This window comes from Tasmannia lanceolata, unplaced genomic scaffold, assembly GCF_043159265.1.
Source record: "Tasmannia lanceolata isolate RefF3 unplaced genomic scaffold, GAP_Taslan_0.1 ptg000003l, whole genome shotgun sequence".
NCBI lineage: Eukaryota > Viridiplantae > Streptophyta > Magnoliopsida > Canellales > Winteraceae > Tasmannia > Tasmannia lanceolata.
In genome coordinates, this window is record NW_027518680.1 from 8083398 (window position 1) to 8096544 (window position 13147).

Consider the following 13147-nt stretch of genomic DNA (forward strand, 5'->3'; position numbering starts at 1 on the left):
GCACAATTCGTTGGATTCTAGCCTCCCGGGAAAGAGTTGACGACGACTCTGCAAAAATCTCCTCTCCTTCTCCGGCTGGGCAGATGGTTTCCGAAGAAGAGTTGGGTCTTCCTTTAAATATTCCTACTGAAGGGGTAAGTGAAGCTGAAGTAGTTCACCATCCCATAACTGCAATCCATGATGTCTTCAATGCCATCAATGAAACCTCATCATTGCTGTCGGTGCCGGAGATAAATGCTGGGGTCGTCGGGTTGGTGGAGTCGGAGATTCCTTCACATTCAGCCTATTGTGCGCAGAAAGCGGCACCGGTTAGCAGCATCTCACCTGGCAAAAATGTTGAATTTCAAAAAGAGGGTCCCTCACATGCATACAGGTGGTCCAGTGTAGCTGGTCCTATTCAAGACTCATCAGCAACAGCTACTCCTTACTCTAAGGTCAACAGCTTTGAAGATATTATCTCAGCCTTATCCCCTCCGCACCACAGCGACTCTCCTCGAGTAGATGTAATCTACGTGCCCGATTCGGGTCCAATGGAATTTTCTGAAAGAGAAGTTGCTTCAGAGGACCTTTGGGCTTCTCCACTGGCGAGTCCTGGGAACCAGGAGGAGAGCCTCATCCACGACTCAAGCACAATGGGCGCTACTCGCACGTATTCTGAGACTGAGGAGGAGCTCGGTGACAACCGGGTGTGGGGGCATAGTCTGCAACGTCACAAGAGTAGGTGTATCCTTATCTCTCGTGATGACCGTTTCTTCATTCAGTGCCGGGTGGGGCAAAGGAAGGTGATCATTGATTATAGTGGTTTGGGAGGTATGAAGCATTTATTCTCTGGTGAAGTTAGGGAGTGGTCTTTTCGCTCGCTCGTCAGGGTATCGCTTGGAAGTTTCTCCCATCTTTGTCCACTGAGATGGTGTAGCAAGGCGGATTTTCAGCTCCTGCCTTGTGACTCAGAACTCTCTTATGTCCCTCAACGGAATGACTCGGGCTTGGTTTCTTCCCAACAGGTGCTTGAATTGATGGTGGATCATACCATGCACATTAGTTCTCATCTGGGTCTAATATTTCCGGGTCCCGTTGAGGAATATAGGTCTAGCATAAAGGAGGCAGAACTACGAGAGGTCGCTGGAGTGTCATCTCCAGTCTCCATATCCGAAGTAAACCTGAAACGCACGGAGCGCGAATTGGTGAGACTTCAATCGGATATCAATTATGATTCTGGATCGCATAGCAAAGGTCTCACATCCCAGAAAAAAGGAAGAAAGTCTGGTATCAGGGCGGGGAGGAATTCATCGGAATATGTTAATGAAGATTTTATCCTGGAATATAAACGGCTTGGGCTCTCTGGAGAAAAGAATTCAAATCAAAGCATTAGTTAAACATCGGCGCCCTGAGGTTGTTTGTCTTCAGGAAACAAAGATGGAGCAAATCCGTAACATAGAAATGAGAAGCATGGGGTTCAATACTGACTGGAATTTTGCTTTCTTAGCATCCAAAGGAGCTTCAGGGGGCATCTTGGTGGCTTGGGATTCAGTCTTGTGGGCCAGCACGGATGTTTGGCGTGGAGTTTTCTCTCTCTCCGTTGCTTTCCGTAAATGCAATGATAATTCAGTCTGGTTCTTCTCAAGTGTCTATGGTCCTTTGTCATCCTCTGAGAAGTGTCTTTTTTGGGAAGAATTAAATCAGACGCGTCGCCTATGTTCCGCTCCTTGGTGTATCGGGGGGGATTTCAATGAAGTTCTAGGATCAAGAGATCGACTTGGGGGTCAGCGAGTCACTGCGGGCATGAGATCTTTCGCTGATTTCATCGCAATCAACGAGCTCGCAGATTTACCTTTGGGTGGCTCCTCTTTCACCTGGGCCAGAGGTTCGAACCGGAGTCGGCTTGACCGATTTCTTCTCTCGGGTGACTGGTTGGCAATTCTTTCTGAAGTCTATCAGCAGGCTTTACCCCATTCAGTTTCCGACCATTGCCCTCTCCTTTTGTCTCCTAAAATGGAGTTCTGGGGCCCGCCCCCCTTCAGATTTGAATTAGCTTGGTTGGAAAATCCCCAAATGGAGGCTCTCTTAGTCCGATGGTGGTCTGAAAGCGTCTTTGAAGGTCCAGGGGACGTAGTTATAGGCAAAAAATTACGCTACATTAAGGGGAAATTAAAAGAGTGGGATAAGGAGCAGAAAGAAGTGGACCAAGGCAGGAAGAGGATTCTTGAGGACAGATTGATGGAGATAAATACATTGGCAGAGAGTGGTTTGGCCTCGGCGGAGGATCATGAGCAACAAGGAAGATTAATTCAAGAGCATAAAGAGTTGTTGATGCTTAAAGAAATCTCTTGGCGCCAAAGATCTCGAGTCAAGTGGTTGTTGGAGGGAGATAAAAACACAGCCTTCTTCCATGCCATGGCTAGTGCTCGCAGAAGAAGGAACAGAATTGAATCCTTAGAAGTGGAGGGGGAGATTGTATCTGACAAGGAGCGAATTATTGAAGAAATTATTGAATTCTACAGATCTTTATACTCAGCTGATGGGATGTTACGCCCAATTCCTCAAGACATTTGTTTTGCTAGCTTAAGCCTGGAGGCCTCAGCCGGATTGGAAATCCCTTTCTCTGAGGTGGAAATCCGATCAGCACTATTTTCTCTGGCAAAAGATAAAGCCCCTGGACCCGATGGTTTTTGTTTGGCTTTCTTTCAAACTTGCTGGGAAACAGTAAAATCGGATATTCTTCGATTCTTCATAGAATTTTTTGAGGGAGCCATCCTTGACAAAGGGACAGGTGCAACTTTTCTCGTCCTCATTCCAAAAATTGAAGGAGCAACAAAAAGCTCGGATTTTCGCCCGATTAGCTTGGTGGGCAGCCTTTACAAAGTCCTCGCAAAGGTTCTGGCGGATCGTATCAAAGTGGTTCTTCCTTCAATTATATCGGTCTGTCAAAGTGCCTTTATAAGCAACCGGCAAATTCTTGATTGTTCTTTAACAGCCAATGAAGCCATTGACTATTATCGGAGGAAGGGGGAAGGCGGCATTCTATGCAAGCTTGACATGGAGAAGGCATATGACCGAGTGGATTGGGCAGCATTAGATTTTCTCATGGGTCGTATGGGCTTTGGGGGAAGGTGGAGAGGGTGGATCCAGAACTGCTTATCGTCCGCCTGGTTTTCTGTTCTCATCAACGGATCAGCAAAAGGATTCTTCAAATCTTCTAGAGGATTGCGGCAGGGCGATCCTCTCTCTCCTTTTCTTTTCCTGATTGTGGCCGAATCACTGTGCAGACTGCTGAAAAAAGGAAGTGAGTTGGGGCTATATCAAGGGTTCCTTATTGGCGAGAGCAAGGTGGAAGTATCGCTTCTTCAGTTTGCGGATGACACTCTTCTGTTCTGTTCTCCGGTCATATCCCAGATTCTTAACCTTAAAGCTATGCTTCGTTGTTATGAGATGGTTTCGGGTCAAAGATCTAATTTCGCAAAATCTCAGTTGTTCGCGATCAACATTTCTGAGAGCGATGCATCCTTTTTCGCCGGAATTATGGGGTGTGATTTAGATGTCTTTCCAGCAACCTATCTGGGTCTTCCTCTTGGTGTGGGTCGACCGAAACACAACCTATGGGCTCCTATTATTCAAAGGATTGAGCGACGTTTGGCCACCTGGAAGCGCCGGTTGGTTTCCAAAGGAGGTAGATTGGTGCTTATAAAGGCCGTTCTATCCAATATGCCGATATATTTTCTATCTCTTTTTCAATGTCCCGCCTCGGTTGCTAAACGCATCGAACAAATTCAGAGACGCTTCCTGTGGGGCGGATCAGGGTCTTCCAAGGGGGTCTCCCTGATTAAATGGAGTATGGTCTGCTTGCCTACTAAAAATGGAGGTTTGGGTATCAGGAGGGTTCAGAGTTTTAACCAGGCCCTTATGGGCAAGTGGCTGTGGAGATTTGGCGAAGAACAATCCTCTTTGTGGGTCCGGGTCATTGGAAGTAAGTATGGTTCAGATCATGGGCATTGGGACTCTGTTGATAATTTTAAACTCAAAGGTCTCACGGCTTGGAGGGACATCTTGAAGTTGAAGTCGTTATTTGCTCCTGGCGTCCGATTCAGAGTATATAGGGGGGATCGGATTCGGTTCTGGCAGGATCCTTGGTGTTCGGACGATCCTCTTCAAGTGATGTTTCCTGACTTATTCATCGTTTCATCTCAGAAAGAGGCCTGGGTGTCGGAATGTTTTGTAAGGGAACATGGGAAGGTGGCTTGGTCTCCTAAGTTTCGCAGAGACTTCTTTGTTAGGGAGTTAAACTCTTACAACGCCCTCCTCTCCTTATTGGATTCTTGCTTCATCAAGTCTTCGGGCGTAGATCGTCGGATTTGGATTTGGAATCCTTCGGGGATATTTTCAGTCAAATCTTTTTATAACCATCTGATCCCTTCTTCAGTGGAGCATGTGTCCTCCTTGTTTTGGAGACAATCTTGCCCTCCGAGAGTTGCTTTCTTTGGGTGGTCGGTTAGCTGGGGCCGCATTCAAACTATGGATTTTTTGAGGAAACGAGGAATGTGGTTGGTAGATCACTGTCCTCTATGTTTATCCGCTGGGGAATCCATTGACCACCTTTTCATACACTATAAGGTTGCTCGCCATATTTGGGGTCTTATTTTTTCTCGTTTTGGAATCAGTTGGGTCCCCTCCAACTCTATGGCTGAATTCATTCAGAGTTGGGCCTGGACTCCTTGGAAAAGGAAAGGCAGAACGCTGTGGAAGATGTGTCTCCTGGCCTCATGGTGGTTCTTGTGGAAAGAGAGGAATGCTCGTATCTTTGAAGGGAAGGCTAGATCTCCCTATTGGATTTATATTCAGTTGATAGCTGCGGTCATATCCTGGGCTCGAAGCCTTCCTCTGTTTCGTTTTGTTTCAGCTTTCGACCTCTGGGAAGGATGGTCAATCATATGCTTGGAATCGGCTACCAAAGTGAAAATCCTCCCCTCCTGGATTCCTCCTCCTCCGGGGTCCCTGAAACTTAACTTTGACGGATCGTCTATCGGCAATCCAGGAATGGCAGGAGTAGGGGGGTTATGTAGAAACCACAAAGGGGAAGTCCTCTGGGCCTACTCGGGGCCTATCGGAGTGGCAGACTCAAACGAGGCAGAGGTCCGAGCCGTTCATAGCGGGCTTCTCTCGATGCCTCGTCTAGAGTGCGACAAAATTATCGTCGAAGGGGATTCCTTAAATGTTATTCGCTGGCTTTCGGGTAACGCTTCTCCCCCTTGGCGATTTTTGCCTCTCTTAGAGGAAATAGAGGACAGGGCTAAGGGCTCCTCAATAGTTTTTCGCCATGTCAGGAGATCAGCCAATGCGGAAGCAGACTCCCTTGCCAAGAAAGGAGTCTTTCGGGCCGCGTTTGAGTGCTTTGACTATCTACCTGCTTGAATTATTGTACTGCTATCTTTGTATTATCTTTGTTCCTTCAGGACCACCTCGGTTCTGTTTTTACATATATATATATATATATAATCTGTTGCCCTTTTCAAAAAAAAATAACTCTTTTATCTTCTTTTTTTCTAGACCTGTTTGTATTGCAGGAATTTTCTAGAAACGTTCGGAAAGGAAAAATATTTGTAAAATTTCTTAGTATTTTTTACACACAAAAAAGATAATTTGAAACAACCCTATTCAATTTTTATTTGGATAATTGATGAAGAAATTGTGTTAGTTTTATGAAATGACACATGAATGGCGTTTAATTTGATTTCACGTCCATTCGGCATTGTACGATAAAAAGACAAAAATGTCCTCTTCTTCCTAAATTTTTTCTATTTTTTAATCTCCACCACTACCGACAACCATCGCTGCAACTTTAAAGAGAGAGGGGGGAGGAGGAGAAGAAGAAGAAGAAGAGAAGTAGGAAGAGTAAGAAAAAGAGGAGGAGGAAAAGGAAAAAGGAATTGATGCTGGAAAAAATTGAGAATGCCGAAAAAATGAAAAAGAAGTTAAGTAGAAGAAGGCAGAAAGAAGAATCAGCGTCAAAATTATTGGAAGATGCTGGAAAAAAAAAACAAAAAAAAAAGGAGGAAAAAGAAGAAGAAGAAAGGAAAGTTGGGGTTGTGTCTACGAGATTTGGGGTCATCTCGGTGAGAATTGGGGTTACAGAGTCTACTTTTTTCTCTTCTTCATTATCTTTTCATCCACTTCAGTTTCTTTTTCTGCTTCTTCTTTCAGGGAAAGTTGGGGTTGTGTCTATGAGATTTTGGGTCATCTTGGTGAGAATTGGGGTTACAGAGTTTACTTTTTTCTCTTGTTCATTATCTTTTCATCTGCTGCCTCTTCTTTTTCTGCTTCTTCTTAATTTCTCTTCCTTCTCTTTCGAATTACAATGACGATTGTTGGCGGTAGTGAAAATGGTAAAATAGAAAAACTAAAGAAGAAGAATGATACTTGTTATTGTGAATATGATTTAGTTACAGAGTAGTTATTGTAGGATTATGCATTTAGATTTGTGGGTGTTAGTTACTTGTTATGTGTCATGTAAGTGGGTAAATGGCTTGGTGATGTGGCACACCTTTGTGTTGTATTTAACTTCTTTATTTCAATGAAATAGAGAGAGATGAGAATATTTACAGCACCAAAAGACACTTCATTCTAGTAGTTCCTCCCTACTTGAATCTCTAGGAGGTTTGGTTGCCTCGAATCAACCTCTTTCCCTTCTTCTTTTCTTGTTTATCTAAGCTACATCCAATTAAGCCCGCAACGAAGAACAAGTCATTTTGGTCTCTTTTCATCGTACGAGGCGATCATAAAATTGAATAAAACACCATTCACATATCATTTGAAAAACATAATGCAACTTTTTCATCATCTATCCTGTTTTTTAAGAGTGACCTCTAAAATAACCATAATCACATCATTTTCCTCTAAATCACAAAATGAAAAGAGAAAAATTTGCTGTCAGAAATATTTTTCTTGCAAGGAATTCTAGACTGAAGGGAGCGCTTGCAAAAAAGAGGTGAAAGGGCTCCCCCATTGGCTGATAAAATTGCTAAATAATCCTTTAATAGTTTCATATTTACGCAAAACTACAAAAGTCATGCTTTTAGAAATTAATTGTCACAGCATCGCAAAACATTAGGGGTGCAACTCGGGTCGGATTTTCATTTTGTAGCATAGGATCGTGACTAATTTTAAAGATCGGAGGAAAAAATAACAAATCTTCACACCAAAAATCTCTAAATTTATGTCATAACTGTATAAGTTTAAGGACGACAACTCAATGAAAACAACTGTATCAATATATTGGAAAATAATTTGCTATGTTATTCAAGGATATTTAAGAAAGTTACGAGTCGGGTTGGGTTTTTTTGTTCTTTAAATCTGGCCCTACCCAAGATTTAGTCAGGTTTTCCAATTTAACACCTGACCCTACCCAAGACCCATGATTTCTAAACCCGTCCCTTCTCATGTTATTCCCAAAATACCCCTCTTTCCTATTTATGACACTGTAATTGTACATTTATTTTTCTCCACCTTCATGTATTTTCTTCTTTCTTTGGGATTAATGTATTTTTCCTTCCTTTATCTTCTAATAATGCATTCTTTAAATGTCTTAATGACCTCCCACATGATCTACATCTTATCTAATATCTAAAAGGCAATTGATCAACTGATGGGGTTTAAAATATTGATCAACATTTTATCATCATTTCCTCGGTTTCCACGGTTAAGAGGGTAATGTATTTTCAATCGGCATTCACTGAATCAAAGTTTCAGTGCCAGTGTTTATCATTTCAATTTCATCTTTGAAAGGTTGGGATTGGCGCTCCTCCTCTCGTTCAAGTAATTGCTGTGACTCAAGTGGAGTTTCGTCAATTTTGTCCTCATTTGAAGAGGGAGTCTTATTTTAAGATCAGAAGCACACTTAAGAACAGACACAAGTGAACTTTTTGGAACTGACTGAAATTTTATTTAAAGAAAAGCTATTACATCAGACGACCTATCCTGAACATGCTCAGGATTCACAACTCTAAATAAGAAAGGAAAACAGAAGATAACTTGCCTGGACTAGGCATTGACCTTTAACTGTAAGACCGGACTCAACAATTATACTGACCATGATGACTGACTCAACATAAAATAGTAAGTGACTAAAACTTTAACTGCTGCAACTGTTTGGCGTTGAAGGCTCGGCGAAGGCTGGTTCGTTCTGAACATCATCATGGCTGATACTTTCAATTTTGGACAATGATGACTGATTCGCATAGGGAAATGCCCCTAGCTCAAGGATTCTGAGAGTGAACTCTGAAGGACTTAGCAAAATAATCTTGAAAAAGGTAGCCCCTAGAGGAGGAACAGACCAGGGGTACAAGCAAGATTGGATTATCTGGACCAGGCATGATCAGATCATGAGAACGCATAATCGAAAGATTGTGAGATTCTGCATCTGCCAGTTAGGGGATGGCATGAAGATACGATCGAATCGTATGACAGAAGAACGAAAGGCGCACGATCAAAAGATTAGATGAGATAGCATAAGATTGCTTTCAACGGATAGATCATGAATGACTAATCCTATGAGATCTTTGGAAATGATGGGATTTATATCCTAACCCAAAGGGAATTTTTTTTTTTTCACATTTTATCAGTGTTACCTGAAGGCATCAACCTTAATCCTAATCTATCGGAGTGGAGAGAGAATCTCGACTCATGACTTTGTTCGTGTATATAAGGACCGATCGTGACCATTGGAAGATGGACCACGGCCTAATCTAGACACCAATGGGTAGGATATCCTAAACTAGGCTCACACACGTGATGCACATGTGTTCGTATACTACATGCATGTGTAGGTTAATCTAGGGGTAAGGCCAAGAGTTCCCTTAGCGCGAATCCCTGCTCGATATACTGTACCAGTGTCCGGCGTATCAGTACGTGAACAAGAGATCCGTTTACGTACCATAAAGGTACCAGGCTAAGGGTGGAATGCTTCTCTAGCACAGAGGCACCAGGTGATGAAATCCCAGTCAACCATGCTAGATAACACTCCGGGTTCCTAAAATAGGACGTGTGTGCACGTGAGATGCAAGAGTTTAGATGCAAGTGATGTAAGTGTGTGCAATAAGTTCGCGCGATCTATGATGCCTTCAGGTTTTGTTAGATTAAGTTTGAGTAAAATGTGATGAGAAAATAAAACAAGACAAACTAATCTGACAAGTATACAAGAGATAGAGTTCTTATGAGCCAGTTAAATTAAATTCAAATGAATTATCTTTTGGAATTTTAATGAAGTTAGGTGATCCCCAGCAGAGTCGCCAAACTGTGGTACCCGATCCCGCGAGAGGGGTGGGGCGCGCGCCGCCGCGCTCTCTCTCTTGGTCTCTCGTTCCCACGCGATTGGCGTGTGCATTTTAATATTGATTTGAATTCATCTTTCCTGTGAACTTGGGATCACTAAGGCAATCCGAATTCCACACGAAAGAGACTGACAGAGTCGCCACCTAGATATGGGATCTAGGACCCATAATTAACCAGAAATCTAGACTCGCTACCTGGTTACGAGAATGGAAGGTATGGGGAGTTATCCACCACATGCACCATTCCTGCCCGATAATCGGTCTTCGATTCCAAAAGCTAACTCTTTTAAATTTATTTTAAATGGCTCATTCAACTCTATGTTAAAGTGCGAACTAAGTGACATGCATCCTAACATCTAATTTCAATGTGAATCCTAAATGTGTATCTTGATTTATTAATTTGTCTGGATTCAATCTAAGTGAAAGTTCTCCTAAAATTCTAATTTCATGGAAAGTCCTAAGTGATTTGATTAAGCATTTACAAGAAAATTAATATACAAAACACCACAATTTGTTGTGGTGCCGACTCGCGGGTGGTATGCCATCAGACATCCAAGCTGCCTACGTACCCAAACCTCACTGGGATCAGAGTCGACGTAGTTCGGTGCACCTAAGCTAAGCTACTTATGCCTAACTCAACTAGGACACCGACCTAGACGGGATTGACTGTTTCAACAGTTTTAGGAGAAGTTATTTAATTCAAGTTGAGGATTTTATTATCTTAGGATTTCATCTAAGATGCTATATGATTCTCATCTAAATGCAAATGGTCCCTTAGACTAATGCAGGTTTGCCTACATCCTAGTTTACTAGGCTTGTCCTAGGGAAAGAGTGGGTGACTAGTGTAACTAGACCTATGGCACGGTTGCTATACACAGCAAGCGTCCGTGATGAGGCTGGACTCCTAAAACCTAAGACTCCCTAAAACTTAGGACACGACACGACACCGGTGTTCCTAAATTGGGCTCTAAGGGTCCTTACGACGGAAACCATAATCCAATGGTTCCGAGAGACACGAGATGAATCGAGATGATGGATAGTGTGAGGGAATGGGAAAGATAGAGAAAGGTGCGACTGAACTTGGGAGTGCCAAATTGCCTACGTACCCCGTGATGGGGATCAAGCCACACGTAGTTCCACTGGGGAGGTTGCTTGGATTTTGGAAAACAGGTTTGGTATTTGGATCAGGAATCGGGTTTGTATTTGAGCATTGGACTTGAGATTCAAAAACATTGATATAGCAATGGGATTTTGGAATTGGGAATTTGCATCAAAGAATTGAGCATATTGGAATCATCAAGGGTTTGAATTTTCGGAATTCAAAGTGGGCGGGCTTATGAGATTCGGCCAAATGGATTCAGACATGCGACTCGGATTGTGTTGGGATATGACTTGGTTGGATTGGGTTAATGGTTAGGGTCAAGTGAGTCGGGTCTAAGTTAGGAGCAAACCCGAGACTAGCCATGGTCTAACTAGGAGGAAGCAGGGTACAAACCAGGGTGCGGACCAGGGTGCACCAGGGTGCGAACCAGCAGGGAACCAGGGTGCGAACCAGCAGGGAACCAGGGTGCGAACCAGCAGGGAACCAGGGTGCGAACCAGCAGGGGAACCAGGGTGCAACCAGCAGGGAACCTGGGTGCAACCAGCAGCGAACCTGGGTGCAACCAGGGTCTAACCAGAGTGCGAACCAGCAGGGAACCAGGGTGCGAACCAATATCGAACCAGGGTGCGAACCAGTAGGGAACCAGGGTGCAACCAGCAGGGAAGCAGGGTGCGAACCAGTAGGGAACCAGGGTGCGAACCAGTAGGGAACCAGGGTGCAACCAGCAGGGAACCAGGGTGCGAATCAGTAGGGAACCAGGGTGCAACCAGCATCGAACCTGGGTGCAACCAGCAGCGAACCTGGGTGCAACCAGGGTCTAACCAGAGGCTAACCAGGGGGAAAACAGACCCTACATGCTTCCTAACATGGTTTTTCTTTTAAAGTAAAAGATATGCATGAAAACAGACCCTACATAGAATTGAAATAAATGCCTACCTCTTTGGAAACCCACTTTGTGTTTGATTTTTCTTTGATGGTAATTCCTTGAAGATGATTCCTTGCTTGATAATGACTGCTTTTGATATATATCACCCAACGTATAAAATCACCCGATCCGGCAAGGATGGCCGAACCCTTGAAGAGATGAGGGAGAGGGATGAATTTTCTAAGAGAGGGGTTCTTTTTCTTCTTTTTGTTGGATGGTGGGATGAGAGGGTATTTATAGGAGAATGGGATAGGAGGTTAGGTGAGGTTAGGTGAGGTTAGGTAAGGTTAGGTGAGGTTAGGTGGTTAGGTGAGGTTAGGTGAGGTTAGGTGAGGTTTGGATGGTTAGGATGAGAGGAGAGGTTAGGTGAGGTTAGGTGAGGTTTGGATGGTTAGGATGAGAGGAGAGGTTAGGTGGTTTTGGATGGTTAGACCCAGGTCAAGATCTGCCATTGATCTAACGATTTACGGAAATCGGGTCTCGGAATGGAATCAGGGTTCGGGCTATGAAGTGACCCTATCTTATTTTGTCCCGATTGATGATCCGTAAAGTCAGATCAAGATATTAATGACCTAAAACATATATTAGGTTATTGTTGGTTAAAGTAAAGCAAAATGTGGGTGTCTACACATAGTTGCAGCCTTGCAGCCCTACATAACATGAGGAATAAGGGCACCCTTATTAAAAAAAAAACCCGGTACAAGGGTGCTCCCATTGAACTATTTGACCAAAGTGCATTACTATCCATTTAATTTTATGTTTTCTGTGCCATTATGAATGCACATTGGTGAAATGGTCCAATAGGATGCCCTTGTAACTGGTTTTTGCAAGGGCGCCCTTCAGTTTAGCATTCCTCAACAAAATGTAGTTACTTTCCTCCCTAGAAGTTTTTAGAAGAGGAATGCTAGTAGGGTGCCCCTATTAGAAGAGGCGCGGGGTGTCATTGGTTGTTTTTGTTTCATATCCTTTGGAAATCTGAATCTTTTAATACTAAACTAGTTGCAGACCCGTGCATTGCACGGGGCGAGAAAAATAGTATACTTTAGTATTTAAAACTGTTTTTTTTTTAAAGATGTACTTGTAATGAGATGGAAGTTTGGAAATGCAGCTTGAGCCTTAAAAATGGAATGAAAAGGATGAAAAATGATAAACTGCTTGGAATGAGCATGGGAGAGAATGTGGGGCCGACCCAATAAAATATTATGCCAATTGTGGGGGCCATGCAATGCATGGTTTGACTTGTGTTGATGTGACCCACCCCTTTCAGAACATGGTATAAAATATTGGGACCCACCCTATGCATGGGTTTGGGTAAATATTGTGGGTCCTACCATATCAAAACAAAATGTGTAACTCGGTCGGCCCAACCCATGCTTTAGACGGGTGTAAAATGATGGGCCTCACCTTATCAAAACATTTTTTTAATATAAAATGATGGCCCCACCCATATTATGCATGATGAGTATTGGAATCAGCAATAGAAAAAAATTCAAAAAAAATCTGAGGAAAAAGTTTTCCAGTAAAAAATTTTCAATCACAAAAACGTATTACAGAGGGAAGAAACATGATTAGTATAAACATGGGCCATGCTAGGCATAGGAGTAGGTGTAAAATGGTGGGGACACCATGCTATCCAAACTGTTCATTTCTTAATCATCAAGATGGATCAACCATGCCATAAAAATCTTATCCACCGGATGATCCTGACCATTCATATTATAGGCTGTGGATAAATTGTGCAGAAATTATAATTTGGATGATCGGCCTATAGCACACCCATTGTAGTGGCCTCGGAGAATT

The 13147-nt window shown here is 43.1% G+C and overlaps 1 long non-coding RNA gene across 1 annotated transcript; it reads right to left on the bottom strand.

Annotated features, from left to right (window-relative positions):
* Positions 1-7910: 7910 nt before the first annotated feature.
* On the bottom strand, positions 7911-11542 carry LOC143860741 (uncharacterized). Its single transcript, XR_013239795.1, has 2 exons — positions 11359-11542; positions 7911-11283 (listed from the first exon to the last, which is right to left on the bottom strand). It is a non-coding gene; the product is annotated as an uncharacterized LOC143860741 (long non-coding RNA).
* Between the last annotated feature and the right edge of the window lie 1605 nt (positions 11543-13147).